We start from the raw sequence: 15,724 nt of genomic DNA, 5'->3' as shown, positions 1-15,724 counted from the left end.
CCAGGTTGGACACAGGGGCTTGGAGCAGCTGCTCCAGTGGAAGGGGTCCCTGCCCATGGCAGGGGTTGGAGCTGGAGGAGCTTTAAGGTCCCTTCCAACACAAACCAGGCTGGGGCTCCATGATAATCACTTCTCCACTTGAAGGATGTTGTATCCAGGCTATAAGGGCAGAGCAAGATGAGGAAAAGCAGCAAATCCCAACAACACTTTCACTTACTGACCAGTTACTGAGCTGAGCTCTGGATTTCACCCCTGGAGAGGATCCACGTACGGAGCTGGAGCTGACACAGCAGCAGGATGGGTGGATTCAAGATACTGATGTCAGCCACTGCAATCTGAACTCACATCAGCAGATAAGAAAGACTTAAGAGTGCAATCTGGTTTGCTTTAATATTTACACCTAATTTAAACAGAGTAATTCTTGTAAGGCCAACCTTTCAAACGTGCCAGTTTACAAGGAAACGTTGCTACATCCACATCTGCTCCAGGTCTGGAGTTGGATGGGACAAGAGGAACCGGCCTCAAGCTGCACCAGGGCAGGTCTAGATGGAGCTGAGGAACAATTCCTGCCCCACAGGGTGCTCAGGCATTGGAACAGGCTGCCCAGGGCAGGGCTGCAGGCACTGGCCCTGCAAGGGTTCCCAGCCCGTGGAGACGAGGCCTCAGTGCCATGGGGCAGGGCTGGGAATGGTTGGACTGGATGGGCTTAAAGGGCTTTTCCAACCTGGTTGATGCTATGGTTCTGTATTATAGCAGCAAGCCCAGTGAATAGCTAGCCAAACCTCAGAGCAATATCCATCAATTCTTACAGTGATCACATTGCAGATGGATCAAGAAATTCTTTATATTATTAGAAACAAAACCCTTCCTTCCAGCCCTGTAACAGCCTTTGGAAAGGACTTTCATCATCTACACTTCCACTACTGGGCAATCCCAGCAAAAGCTAGGCCTAAGAGCACTCTAATCCTTGCTCCACACATTCTATGTCTGCAATCAGGTCAGCTCACTAAGCAGGCCAGAAATGATCCGTTAGTAATTGTTTAGTAACTGCAGAGTGTGGAGTTTCCCAGTTTTCATAATGCATTTCATGGAATCATGGAATGGTTTGGGTTGGAAGGAACCTTAAAGCTCATTCAGTTCCAACCCCTGCCATGGGCAGGGACCCCTTCCACTGGAGCAGCTGCTCCAAGCCATGTCCCACCTGGATAGTGAGTCCTGGTATTCCCGAACTTCCACATCAACTCTATCAAATACACACTCTCATTCCCAGTCACTGCAGGTTGCTCTCAGCAGCTCTGCCATACCCACACCACTGCAATTGCCCTTCTCCATCCCACCCATGATCCCTTCTCTACCCTATGCCTTCCACCTCCTCCTCTGTTTTCTGCTGTGTTCATTCCTGCTTTGAAAACTACTTTTCCTTGCACAGAATATCCTGGTCTTTCCTCTACAGAATTCCTATAAATATATCTTTCACCCACTTCCCTTTACACAACATCCAGTGTTTCCACTCTCCCACATTTTCTTCTCATTACTGGAATCTCTTCTTCTTCCATTGCAAATGCCACTTGCAAAGGGCCACATCACATTCTGTGCAAAGCACACAGCAACATTAAGCAACAGGACAGATATTCCCCTCTCCACTCACCAAGCTGAGAAACATTCCAAAGCAATAGCATGGAATAGTCACCACCAAAGCTTATCTTCTGCTCAAGCATCCTTGATGAACCCTCTCTCACAGAAGCTCCAATTCATCTTCAAACAGGCCTGTAAATGTGCCAGGAGAGCACACTGTGAGCCAAGACCATCACCCTGCCCAGAGCTGTGCAATTGAGATACCTCTGACCACAAGAAGGAATAGCTCAAGTGTTTTCCCTTAGAACATCTCTCCAAGAGAGAAAAGGAGCTGCTCCCCTCTTATAGAGATAAGAAACAACCCATATTACATAGACACGAGTCTAATCCCTCAAAGACATCGAGGAGCCCAACTCCCACTGGAGCAATGTTGTTATATTCCCAAATTCCTCTGCAGATCCAGGCAATGAAGTGCAATTATCCTCCCTGAGCTGGTATTTCACATTCAATTCATGCTCTGGAGAGCCTCCAAATAGGCCAAAGCCTCCAAAGATGCCACAACCACACAACCTTTGCTTCCAAAATCTCTTTGCTGGGATCACGGCAATCCCAGTTCATGCAGTTTGGTTGGGGTGAAAGGTTCCATTTTATGCTTTCAGAACTCCAAACTCCATTTTAGTTAGTGCACTGCAAGTTTTGCCTTGAGTTTGGCAGCTTTTGATCCCATGTAATAACAGTTAACTCCCTTCGGCATCATTTAGATGAATCATTGATTTAATTCAGATAGCAAGGGAAAAGAAAGGCCTATTAAGTCATCAGCATGACCCAAGCATCAGTGCTGGGTTGTTCCAGCAGCACATTTTCCCTGCTTGCTTTAAATGCGCTTGCCACAGAAGCACAAAAAGCATCTGCAAAGCAGGGACATGTTTCACTAACATATGCTTGTAGTCAACACGGTGCTGGAAATCTTCAATTTAGGACTAAATGTGGCACTGCACTTGTATTCCTCCAAAGAGACTCGAATGGTTCTGGAGGGAGTGAAAAGGGGTCGTTTGTGTTGCACTGAGCAGCAAAACTGGGCACCAAAACCATCCTCAGTGATGCTCAAGTTGATTCCAACATGGGAACGTTGGGATATGAAATACACCAGTGCCCATCTCAGGGACTATTTGTAAGAGCAAATAGGGCCAGGCCAAGGGGAATGGCTTGAACCTGCCCAAGAGAGGGGAGACTGAGCTGAGCTCTGAGGCAGAAGCTGTTCCCTGGGAGGGTGCTGAGGCGCTGGCACAGGGTGCCCAGAGAAGCTGTGGCTGCCCCATCCCTGGCAGTGCTCAAGGCCAGGTTGGACACAGGGGCTTGGAGCAGCTGCTCCAGTGGAAGGGGTCCCTGCCTGTGGCAGGGGTTGGAGCTGGAGGAGCTTTGAAGTCCCTTCATCCCAAACCACTCTGGGATTCTATATATGATCCTATAAGATATGGATGGACTGCAAGAGGATGACTAGTTCTAGCAGTACAAATAATACACATACAAAACCTATTTCCAGGACAGCTTTTGTTGGATTTTGGGGGGTTTTCTTTATAAGAAGATGACACTTCTCTCATGAAGTCCCAGAGGCAAAGCAAGAACAATACTGGATCTATTCCTGGCTTTCTAATCTCAGTCTTTCTGATGGGGATTCCCATGTTTCCTCAGGCAAGAGTTGAGGGTTTGGGGTTGTTTTTCCTCCCCCACCACGTGTAACCCAAATCCAACCAGTGTCTGTTGCCTCTTATCACTACACACCTCTGAGAATCAGGCACCACCTCCCCTGTGATCTCCCCTTTGGGCAGATGAAGATAACAGCCATAGTAAGGTTTTCCATACACCTTCCCCAGGTGGAGCAGACCCATCTCATCACTTCAGCCATCTCAAACCATAGAATTACAGAATCCCACACTGGTTTGGGATGAAGGGACCTTAAAGCTCCTCCATTCCCAACCCCTGCCACGGGCAGGGACCCCTTCCACTGGAGCAGCTTCTCCAAGACCCTGTGTCCAACCTGGCCTTGAGCACTGCCAGGGATGGGGCATTCACAACCTCATTGAGCAGCCTGTTCCAGTGTTCTGAACACATTAAACCACTGGCCTTTGCAACCAGTTTTCCACCCATCTTGTAGCCTACTGCTCCTAGTATGGCCACAAAGACGTGGAGAGCCTTGGTAAATATAAGCTAATGACATCCACTGTGCCATCATCTTGTGCAGAGATGGTCATCCCCCTACCAGAGGCAATCCAGGTGCTATCATGAGTACAGTGATAAGAGAGGTGTTTGCTCTAGACAAGCATCAAGTGGCTCTGCAGGTCAGCATCTCCCCATTGCCTTCCCTGGCATCCTCAGCTCATGACCACCACCAGACAGACAGCTCCTTGGGTATCCTGTTCTCTTAGATGCTATCAAATTGCTTTCATTCCATCATTAATGCAACTATCACCATGTGTCCTGCTGCAGGTTATTATTTCTATCCCAAAACAAGAAGCAAAGGGTCATAACTCATTATGGTAAATAACCTGTTTACACAGTGGTGACCCTGAGAGAGAGAAATAGTTGGTGTCCTGAATATCAATCATTGTGCTTGCCATGATCCTGACCATTTCCATACCATGATGTGCAGGAATTACCTCTACAAAGTGTCTGCACTATCAATCTGAACACTGAAAACAAATATATCCCTAAGAACCTCTCCACTCAGCTCCAATAAAGAAGACAACAGAGAGAAAAGCACTTGTATGAGTAATAGGAGAGATGTTTAGTGCTGCAGAGAATGCATCAACAATTCTCCTCCAACCCTTTCCACAACCCAAAATGAGTAATTATGTGCCAGGAGATATCATCTAGTGCACAAATCAAGTCACTGAGACTACAGACTAAAAAGGGTTCTTTACAAAGTCAATTTATTAGAGCTGACTGTGCAGGCAGACACAAGTGCTCTTGTGGACTCGCTGCATTAACAGCCTCTCAAAGCCACAGGAAAAGGCAAATCAATAGTGGGTATTTTTTCTCTCATCAATTTATCTAGTGCTGAAAAGAAATAACCAGTTTCTGCATGGGTTATGGACACGGAATTCAGAGCAGCACACAAGGGTTTGGGTTGGAAGGGACCTTAAAGCAGTTCCAACACCCTGCAACAGGCAAGGACAACGTTCACTAGAGCAGCTTGCTCCAATCCCCATCTAGATGAGGTTTAAGGTCCCTTCCAACACAAACCATTCCATGATGCTATGAAACTGGGAGAGGAGTGGCTGGAGAGCAGCCCTGCAGAGGGGGATCTGGGGGTGCTGGTTGACAGCAGGCTCAATAGGTCAGCACTGAGGGTGAACCACATCCTGGGTGCATCAAGGTCTCAAGAGGTGATTATCCTGCTGCATTCAGCGTTGATGGGGCCTCATCCTGAACACCCTGTGCAGTACTGGGCCTCACCATTTAAGGATGGGAAGGTCCTTGAATGCATCCAGAAGAGGGCAACAAAGGCTGGAGGGAATGTCCAGTGAGAAGTGCCTAAGGACCTTGGCTTGTCTGCTATGGAGAGGGGGCTGAGGGGAAACCTCATGGATCTCTACAGCTTCCTAAGGAGGGGAAGTGGAGAGGGAGGTGATCTTATCTCTTCTCCCTGGGATCCAATGATAGGATGCATGGGAATGGTTCAAAGCTACATCAGGGAGGTTTATATTGGACATTAGGAAGCATTTCTTTGTGAAGAGGGTAGTCAAACACTGCAACAGGCTTCTTAGGGAGGTGGTTGACATCCCAAACCTGTCCGTATTTAGGAGCCATTTGGACAATGCCCTTAAAACCATGCTTTAACCTTTGGTCAGCCCTGAAGTAACCAAGCCTAGATGATCATTATAGGTCCCTTCCAACTGACAGAGGCTATTCTAAAGCAGCAGAGAAAACACAGAATCATGGAATGGTTTGGGTTGGAAAGGAGCTTAAGCTCATCCAGTTCCAACCCCTGCCATGGGCAGGGACACCTCACACTAAACCATGGCACCCAAGGCTCTGTCCAACCTGGCCTTGAACACTGCCAGGGATGGAGTATTCACAACCTCCCTGGGCAACCCATTCCAGTGCCTCAGCACCCTCACAGGAAAGAACTTCTTCCTTATAATCCAACCTAAAAACATGAGGACTCAAGCTGAGGAGCTCTGCTGGACTTCACCACTTCTCTTGTGCTCAACCACCATGGTTGACATTGAGCTGCTGGCTGACACTCCTCTCCCAGTGCCATTTGCTGCCTCTCATGGACCCCTCACAACCTGCACAGCCAGCGGGACTAATCCTGCCCAAAGCCAGGCTCCTCACATCAAAGCAGCTTTGTGGGATGGGAGGAATGACTCACATACAAAGAGGCTTCCCCATCGCTGCCTCATTCAGCTTCCCCTCCACATTGCTGTAAGCTGATCTAAGATCCAAAGAACAAGGCCAAAAACGTTTCCTAAGTGGAATCACATAAAGGGTTGGAAGGGACCTTGGGATCATCCAGCTCCAACCCCTGCCCTGGGCAGGGACCCCTTCCACTGGAGCAGCTGCTCCAAGCCCCTGTGTCCAACCTGGCCTTGAGCACTGCCAGGGATGGGGCAGCCACAGCTTCTCAGGGCACCCTGTGCCATGGTCTTTCCCACTTGTCACCATCCAGCAAACATCAAAACCTGGAGCAAACCTCATGTTTTCATCAGTATTTGGCTAAAGCTGCCCCGTGCACTCTCAACCTGTGAGGAAGCAGCAGACAAACAGATGTTCCTGCAGCTTCTTTAGGAAGCCAGGCTAAAAACAGAACCTGCCATCACCAACATCATCTATGTTTAGATCCAACGTTCCAAACAAGTCCTTCCTTTGCAGTTTTCTTCCCCTGGAACTCTGCTTGGCAGGAGAATGAAACAGCTGCCACCAAGAGCAGGAACTGAGCTGGAAGATGAAGGAATACATCTCCTTTGCTGGCAGCTATGGAGACACAGCAGCTGGATGCCTTCCAGGTCACTGCAGCATCCCGAGGAGGACAACCCAGAGCTGAGCAGCACACACTTGGCTTTTTACTCCCCCATGGATGCAAAGTGGATAATTCCTGTACAGGTAAATATTTCATGCTATAAGCTATGCAATTCACTTTAAACAAGATTTGCCAAGCTGATTATTATATTCAGGCTAAAAGGGAAAAAGAACCCCATAGAGAAAGAGTTTTCATGGGGAAAACATTCCACTTGAGGTTTGACTTGTCTTCCTGTGCCAAGTTGGCAGGAAAACTGTGGGTAATTCCAGTGCTTCTGCAAACAGCATTAATTTATTGCAAGCCTGTACATGGTCATGCTTCCAAGCAGGTATTTGATGGAGAAGGGAAAGGATGTCAGGGGTTTAATTCAACCTACAGTAAAACCACTCTCCCAAAGTAAAGATCCCATGGACCATAGGCCCCTCTTCTGTTCTGAAAGACAATCTCCATAGAGCCACAGAGAACAGGGACAACATCCCCCAGCACTGTGCTCTGCATGGGGAGTGGGATGCAGGATGCTGGGATTGGCAGCAGGACACAATATACAGCTGTGGAGATGGAGGAAGGGATATTATGTATGTTGTCAAGCATAAGAGGCTGGGGGTTTCAGTGTCTGACCAGGAGGCCCAACCTCAGGGTGTATCATTTCTTAGACTAAAACACAGCTGCACTCAGGTATCATGAAAACCCATTATACAAAAAAGCCTCACTGTTGTATAAAGAATCATGGAGATCCAGCCTGGTTTGTGTTCAAGGAACCTTAAAGCTCATCCAGTTCCAACCCCTGCCACGGGCAGGGACCCCTTCCATAGAGCAGCTGCTCCAAGCTCATTCCCATCCCTCCAGGCCCTTGTCCCAAGCCCCTCTCCAGCTTTCCTGCAGCCCCTTTAGGCACTGGAGCTGCTCTCAGCTCTCCCCTTCAGGAGCCTTCTCTTGTCCAGGCTGCCCCAGCCCAGCTCTCTCAGCCTGGCTCCAGAGCAGAGCTGCTCCAGCCCTCGCAGCAGCTCCATGGCCTCCTCTGGCCTCGTTCCATCAGCTCCACATCCCTCTTGTGCTGCTGCCCCAGAGCTGGATCAGGGCTGCAGGTCCTGCAGTACTCCAAGTAAAAGGCCACATTGAAGGTTTCTTTCTCTCTGCTTTAGCAGCACATCAGCTCCATTAAGACACAACCAGCTCCAAGAGCCCTCTGTTGCCTTCACAAATGTTCATTCTGCACATCCTGATTTTCAGTTGTTCTCCCTGTCACATCCAATACATCCTGCACTCATGAATTATGGACTTGCCTGATTTCCTGACATCACCCAAGAGCCTACAGTAGTGCAGGAACGCAGCAGAGGCTGGAGAGATACACACAATGGCTGCTGAGGCTTTTTAAGATGCTAGGGATACATGCTGGGACTTTATTAAGGATGCTAACAGACAAAGGACCTAATCCCCCCCCAGACCACACTGGCCTCCATCCTTTCCCTTATTGTCCCTCCAAACTCCAACCCCAGCGATTTCCAGTAGAGGTGCTGAAGAGGTGAAGACCCACATGTATGGTCCCTGGAACTCTGATGTAGGATCACATCTCTTTATGCTCCAGAACTGTGCCAAACGACTTTCCTACAGCAAACCACACAGATTCCCTGTTTCCTGGTGACAGGACACACATCCCAATTGGCTCAAGAGTCACAAGCAGATGTTTTGTGAACACAAGGTGGGATCTATCATTTCACCAGCTCCTCTGTAGGACCTGGTTTAGTGTGAGGTGTCCCTGCCACAGCAGGGGGTTGGAACTGGATGATCCTAAGGTCCTTTCCAACCCAAACCATTCTATGATCCTATGACCATAACTGTGATCACTGGAGAACTTACTGGCTCGGTGACTTAGTTGTCAAATAAGCAGATACACTTCTCATGTGTGAATTCCTTCCAAACCCTCATATTAATTTCAGTATTACTTTGGACACGTTAATGCTACGAATTCAACTGCCACTGACAGCAACAAATGCCAAAAACATTGCACTTCTCTCTTCATGTATGCGACAGCCTCGTCACCTGCACAGCAATTAACACACGTGGTGAGGTGAATATGTTAAATGTGAACCAAAGCCCAGCACAAACAGAGGCTGTGGAAGACCGGATGGAGCAGCCCTGAGGGAAAGGACTTGGGGGTGCTGGGTCCAAGGGAGCTGCTGCGAGGGCTGGAGCTGCTCTGCTCTGGAGCCAGGCTGAGAGAGCTGGGCTGGGGCAGCCTGGACAAGAAAAGGCTCCTGAAGGGGAGACCTGAGAGCAGCTCCAGTGACTAAAGGGGCTGCAGGAAAGCTGGAGAGGGGCTTGGGACAAGGGCCTGGAGGGCCAGGCCAAGGGGAACGGCTTGAACCTGCCCAAGAGAGGGGAGACTGAGCTGAGCTCTGAGGCAGAAGCTGTTCCCTGGGAGGGTGCTGAGGCGCTGGCACAGGGTGCCCAGAGAAGCTGTGCCTGCCCCATCCCTGGCAGTGCTCAAGGCCAGGTTGGACACAGGGGCTTGGAGCAGCTGCTCCAGTGGAAGGGGTCCCTGTCCATGGCAGGGGTTGGGGCTGGAGGAGCTTTAAGGTCCCTTCCAACCCAAACCAGTCAATGCCTGTGACAAAGGTGCATAGCACAAGCTTCACAGATACAGCACTGACAAGCTGCTGTCAAACCATGTTCTTTTACCATTGCTAAGAGACTTTGTTTGAGTTGTTTTGAGGGCTTTAACTCACCTTCTATACACTTCCTTAGCAGCTCTCTTAGGGGCTATTATCTTAACCCCCCCCCATCCTTAAGAGGATTTTAATCTGCAGAGCACCATACACATTTCCCACTGTACAGGAAGAACAATCTGCTGTTGTTCCTACATTAATCCTGGCAAGCACTTCAAGGGCAGATACACAAGGGGGTGAAATTGGTACAGCAGCCTCAGGGTTATTCCAACACTTGAACAACTGGAATAACGGGGTGCACTTCAAACCAGAGGCCCACGGTGTAAGGATCAGGCTTCAAAAGATCACAGTGCTCCGGAAGAGGACCATAAAACTGCTGAAGAGGAGACAGTTGTTAGGTATTAAAACCAAGCCTTGTAGAAGCATCTGGTATCCCAGACAGGAACCCATCCATCCTTTTCCACTGTAAAAATCATGATCAGGAGGCAAATCATCTTTGTTCCATATGGACAAGGATGATTTCCCAAGGTTACTGAAGAGAACACCCCAGAACTGCAAGATGGAACAGAGATAATCTAATAAGCCTTTTCTATCTAACTTTTAGCATCCTGATGAAAAATGACCTGAATAAGTGAAGTTCTTTGCCCTTGTCCTCTTTGTTCAGACTCAATTTAGTCATAAGGGAGATCCCAGCATGGGTAGGTTGCTTTACTCAACTTGCTGTGCTTTGTGATGGCTCTGTAAAATATGAGATACAGGATAGAAAAGGGTATGGGGGTTTGGGGTGGGGGGGTTGTGCAATGGATGAAGAAGGGACAGTGCTTGTAGCAGGGACATTATGACACAGGAGCTGCTTAAAGTGTGGAGAACGTGGATCTGTCAGTCCCTGTTCAGAGCATCCCACTAAACCAAAATGGGGTAGGATTTTGAAACAAACAGTAACTGAGTATGGGATAAAGAGTCCTTTGTAAAATCCCGGTCTCAAGCAGGTCACAGACAACACTGGTGTCAGAAGCTCCATCTATTGAATGCATGGGCTTCATGATCATGAGAAACTGAGGCTTTCCTTTGAAGGAATCATGGAATCATCCAGGTTGGAAAAGCCCTTTAAGCTCATCCAGTCCAACCATTCCCAGCCCTGCCCCATGGCACTGAGGCCTCGTCTCCACGGGCTGTGAACCCTTGCAGGGCCGGTGCCTGCAGCCCTGCCCTGGGCAGCCTGTTCCAATGCCTGAGCACCCTGTGGGGCAGGAATTGCTCCTCAGCTCCATCTAAACCTGCCCTGGTGCAGCTTGAGGCCGGTTCCTCTTGTCCCATCCCTTGTTCCTTGGGAGCAGAGCCCAGCCCCTCCTGGCTCCATCCTCCTGCAGGCACTTGGAGGGAGCCATCAGGTCCCCCCTGAGCCTTCTCTTCTCCATCTGAACCCCCCAGCTCCCTCAGCCCTTCCCCATCACCCTTGGGCTCCAGGCCCTGCTCCAGCTCCATTCCCTTCTCTGGCCCCGCTCCAGCCCCTCAAGGTCTCTCTTGCAGTGAGGGGCCCAGAGCTGAGCACAGGATTCCAGGTGCAGCCTCCCCAGTGCCCAGCACAGGGGCACAATCCCTGCCCTGGCCCTGCTGCCGCACTGGTGCTGATCCAGGCCAGGATGCTGGGGCCTCCTTCATACAGACTGCTACCGTTAGCACAGCAAAATGCAATACTGATACTATAGCTACCCTTACCTCATGCTGTGAGGCTCCTTTGCACACATCACCCACTAAACACAACCCAAGCCCTACCATATGTGCAGACAAAACTTGGGTCACGCACAGTGCAGACTGTGCCCCATAAATAACAGGCAGAGAATGCTGGTACAACCCAGGTGCAGCCGCTCCCAAGCACCACTGATCAATCAATGCTTTTGGCCTTAAACCACACTTGGGAGTTGTTTTTGTAAAGCTCTAAATGCAAAGCATGAGTTAAACCTTGGGAACACATTCCCTGCACACCCCACTCCATGTGCAAGTGGTATGATGAGATTCCTGTAAAGGTTCTGACATTTCTCTCTCCCCATTCAATCCTAACCCCAAAACTAAGGGTCTGGGAACCAACAGCTGCATGGGGTTGGAAGAAGGGGAGTCAAAAACACCAAGCAAATGAGTAACACATGTGTGGGAAGCAGAACCTTTCCCTGAGCTGACCTCTGAGCTCAACGGCTGCCCCTTTCCTGACAACAGGATTGCAGAGCATAAAGCATCCTGACTGCAGCTCCTTAACCATGTGGGAAACAGCCTGCATCCCTTTGGCATAAAGAATGTACATCATGTGGTGGGGATAAGATGGGATCCAACTGCGGCAAGCACAGCTCAGGCCCTTAAATAGACCCATTTCTCCTTGGAAGCTGAATGGATTCCCATGGAGCAGGTCCCTGTTACAGACAGGCTTTTTTTTCTCTTTTTAATGGGGGATTTGCTAAATCACTGCTGCCATGGTATTCCCTATGGATACTGGAATGGATACTGGGACACAAACACCTCCAGGTTTCATAGGATCATGCAATAGTTAGAGCTGGAAGGGAGCTTAAATCCCATCCAGCCCCAACCCCTGCCACGGGCAGGGACCCCTTCCACTGGAGCAGCTGCTCCAAGCCCCTGTGTCCAACCTGGCCTTGAGCACTGCCAGGGATGGGGCAGCCACAGCTTCTCTGGGCACCCTGTGCCAGTGCCTCAGCACCCTCACAGGGATGAGCTTCTGCCTTATCCTCAACCTGAACATCCCCTGTTTCAGTCTGAACCCATCACCCCTTGTCCCATCACTATCATTTCTGGAGGTTGGGGTTTGCTGTCACCGAGGGGACAGACGTGCTCCTCTCCAGCCATGGGAGACAGGAGCAGCAAAAGACCTTGAAACTCTACAAGTTCCTCCTGACCCTTTACTTTGGACTAAATGACACCATTTACTAAACCTAATTCTCTCAGACACATCCCAGTTACAAATCTAATTATACTTCCCTAACCATTGCCTGACCGACTGGGGCTGAAATCAATCCATGCATTTGTCTTCTAGTCCATATTAAATTGGCCTCAAAGTCTTTCCTGGAGTGCTGGAAGGCTCTCAAGTAGATAACACAGGAGTATCTGAGGACTCAGCAGATAAAAGGCTGAGCCAACATAGAAGAGCTTCCCAAGTGGACATCAGAAGGAGCTGTCAAGACTTAATGAAGCTTGGACCGTGCTACCCTCCCCAGGAGCAGGATGAAGGCATGTACCTTTCTCCCCTCTACATGAAACATGGGTTGGTGGAGAGCACTGGCAGCTTGTCTGTCTTCCCCTTACAAAGATGGGCCCCCATGTAAGTCCTCACTCATCTCAGAGCCGCTCACATTTCCTCTCCTCCTTTCCCAACCCTTTAGCCAGATTCAGACCCTATCCCGCTTCCCACCCAGTATTTATCAGCATCAGGCTCTGCCCTGTGCCTCCACCCTGGTTCAGTGTAAGTGAAAGCTCAGTTCCTGCACATCTCCTACCTGAAAGACAACTGCAAAGCCTCCACTTGTCTCAGACCGGCCAGAAGCACTTTCCTCTCCTTTATGGGACCTCCTTAAACAGAAGAGGCAGAGAAACTAAACCCTGTATTAGGAATCATGATGGGCTCACCACTGCTCTGTGTCTTAACTTGAATATGCAGTGTTTCCAAAGGACAAAACACTCTATTCCAAGCCTTAGGAGGGTTTTTCATCCCACCAGATGTCCATGTCAGTCCCCCCTTATCTTGGCACCTGTAAAACCATTTCCATGGAATCACAGACTCATTTCCCATTTCTTTCTCTTTTGGAGGCCCTGAATATGTCTGTAAAAGTCTTGCAGTTACATGTTAAAGCAGTAATTCCAAACAAAGATATGTGTCTAAGTGGGTTTAAAACAGTCTGGACCACTGGTGCTCAGAGAGCAATCAAAGGCTCAACATCCGCATGGCAGCCAGTAACTAGAAAAGTGGGGCTGATACTTGGGCTTGTGTTAGTCCAAAAGCTTCCCCCATGACAGGAATGACACCACAGGCTCGTGTTTTATCCACATTCCTCCTTACATCAAGAGCAGGCATTATTGTCCTCAGCTTGGCACTGGGGAGGCAGCACCTGGCTGGTGGTGGACACCCTTGTCCAGGAGCAACATTCAACCAACAAAAACCCAACAGAGATACCAAGAGGATGAGGGCAGGAAGCTCCCAGTGCCTAAAGGGGCTGCAGGAAAGCTGGAGAGGGGCTTGGGACAAGGGCCTGGAGGGCCAGGCCAAGGGGAATGGCTTGAACCTGCCCAAGAGAGGGGAGACTGAGCTGAGCTCTGAGGCAGAAGCTGTTCCCTGGGAGGGTGCTGAGGCGCTGGCACAGGGTGCCCAGAGAAGCTGTGGCTGCCCCATCCCTGGCAGTGCTCAAGGCCAGGTTGGACACAGGGGCTTGGAGCAGCTGCTCCAGTGGAAGGGGTCCCTGTCCATGGCAGGGGTTGGAGCTGGAGGAGCTTTAAGGTCCCTTCCAGCCCTAACTATTCTCTGATTCTATGAATTACTACCCTTTTCTCTTCCATCTCCTACTTGTGTCAGTGTAGCCCATAAGGACTGCCTGTGTGTATTTAGTTTACTACTCAGAGTCTGCACCACCTCATTTACACATAACTAGCACAGACGATATCATTTTCCTTTCTGACCTTAATTTCCACAAACCCCATCAAGTTAATTCTTCTTTGGGATACGCACACACACTACAAAAGCTCAAGTCATTCCAATTCCTACCTGCTTCCGTGCTGATGTAAATGAGAGAATCAGCCCCTTTACATTCCCAACAAGCTTGTAAGTAGTGTTGCATTAATGAACCTCCTGGAACAACCACATCATGTGAAGAACAATGTCAGCCACTTGTACAACAGCCTTTGAAGCATCTCCCCACAGAGGAAACAAGCCATCAGCATAGACAAACTCACTGGCTGCGTTTTGATGTATCACAAGACAAACAGATCTGGAGGCTGCATCTCCAAACAGATGCTGGAACTGCTTTCTACTTTGACTCCCAGGAATTACTGGTGTCAATAAAGTGGAACAGCAACACTATTTTGCCTTCCTTAGCTGTCATTATGGCTGCTGTGTATGAAAAATACCTTCTGACAAAGCACGGGGCTTTAATCCAGCCTTGTGTTCCTACCTCAGTCCTACTGCTGTGCTGCTCAGCCCTCCACTCAGACAGCCTGCTACAAAAGCCCTCACATGGGTACAGGCATACCTGGGGATGCAAAATCCAAGTGCAAAGAAAGCACTTACACATCTGAGGAGAACAGAGAGAAGGAAGCATCATTCATCTGAGTGAGTGATGTTTGTCTTCTAGAGCAAACAAGCTGAGATCTGTTCACACTTTCAGGTACCCTTTAGTTCTCTAGAACAGTGCAATTACTGAAGATGTCATCTGCCTAATGATGAGGAAGAAAAGGCTTATTTACAGCACCTGAGGACTCCAAACACTTGGATATCAGCATCAGGTCCCAGTTCTGCTCACCCACAGGATCTTCTTAAACAAGCCCCAAGACAGCCCCTGGGACCTGCTGCTTCCCAGCATCTGCATTGTACAGAATTCACATGGATTAATCAGAATCCCAGAGTAGTTTGGGTTGAAGGGACCTTAAAGCTCCTCCAGCTCCAACCCCTGCCACAGGCAGGAACCCCTTCCACTGGAGCAGCTGCTCCAAGCCCCTGTGTCCAACCTGGCCTTGAGCATTGCCAGGGATGGGGCAGCCACAGCTTCTCTGGGCACCCTGTGCCAGCGCCTCAGCACCCTCCCAGGGAACAGCTTCTGCCTCAGAGCTCAGCTCAGTCTCCCCTCTCTTGGGCAGGTTCAAGCCATTCCCCTTGGCCTGGCCCTCCAGACCCTTGTCCCAAGCCCCTCTCCAGCTTTCCTGCAGCCCCTTTAGGCACTGGAGCTGCTCTCAGCTCTCCCCAGAGCACAGCAGAGGGGCAGGATCCCCTCCCTGAGCTGCTGCTCATGCTCTGGGGGTGCCCCCAGCACACGGTTGAAGCAGTGAGCATGAGGATGCTGAACCAATGAGCAGTCACAGGATGGAGCTGAGATCTTTCCTTGCCCCTGGGGATGAGGATGGGCAGCAAAGGGACAGCACCACACAATCACTTTGAAAACCCAGTGACAGGAACCACCTGTCAACTGATACCTGTTGTTAACATCACATCTGCTCTGGGAAAGGTCTGTTGTTTCACTCAGGAATCCATCCCAAGTAGCTCTATTAAGACATCACTCACTGTATTAAACTGAATTCCAGTTTCCAAGGGAAGTCTGACATCAGTTACTAGCACAAGTCATCACTGAAATGTACCTTTCTCTGTTTCCTATGTCATAAAATATTAAAGCCTCTCACATTACTGATTCCATGTCACTCATAAGGGTGCACAGAAGCAATGGCCACAACAAAGGAGTTCTCATTGTAATGA

At 49.5% G+C, this 15,724-nt stretch overlaps 1 protein-coding gene across 2 annotated transcripts in view; it reads right to left on the bottom strand.

The window, feature by feature from the left end:
• The window catches only part of FAM168A (family with sequence similarity 168 member A), a 162,455-nt gene that overhangs the window by 122,675 nt on the left and 24,056 nt on the right, over positions 1 to 15,724 (bottom strand). Inside the window, exon 1 of one of the 2 annotated variants that reach the window (XM_034074337.1) lies at positions 1,649 to 1,667. The exons of the other annotated variant lie outside the window; for it this stretch is intronic. The gene's annotated coding sequence lies outside the window, so the exon portion shown is untranslated. Of the gene's footprint in view, positions 1 to 1,648; positions 1,668 to 15,724 lie in introns of those variants that run through there. 2 annotated transcript variants of the gene reach the window in all.

This window comes from Melopsittacus undulatus, chromosome 2, assembly GCF_012275295.1.
Source record: "Melopsittacus undulatus isolate bMelUnd1 chromosome 2, bMelUnd1.mat.Z, whole genome shotgun sequence".
NCBI lineage: Eukaryota > Metazoa > Chordata > Aves > Psittaciformes > Psittaculidae > Melopsittacus > Melopsittacus undulatus.
This window is presented reverse-complemented; position numbering and strand designations above follow the sequence as displayed.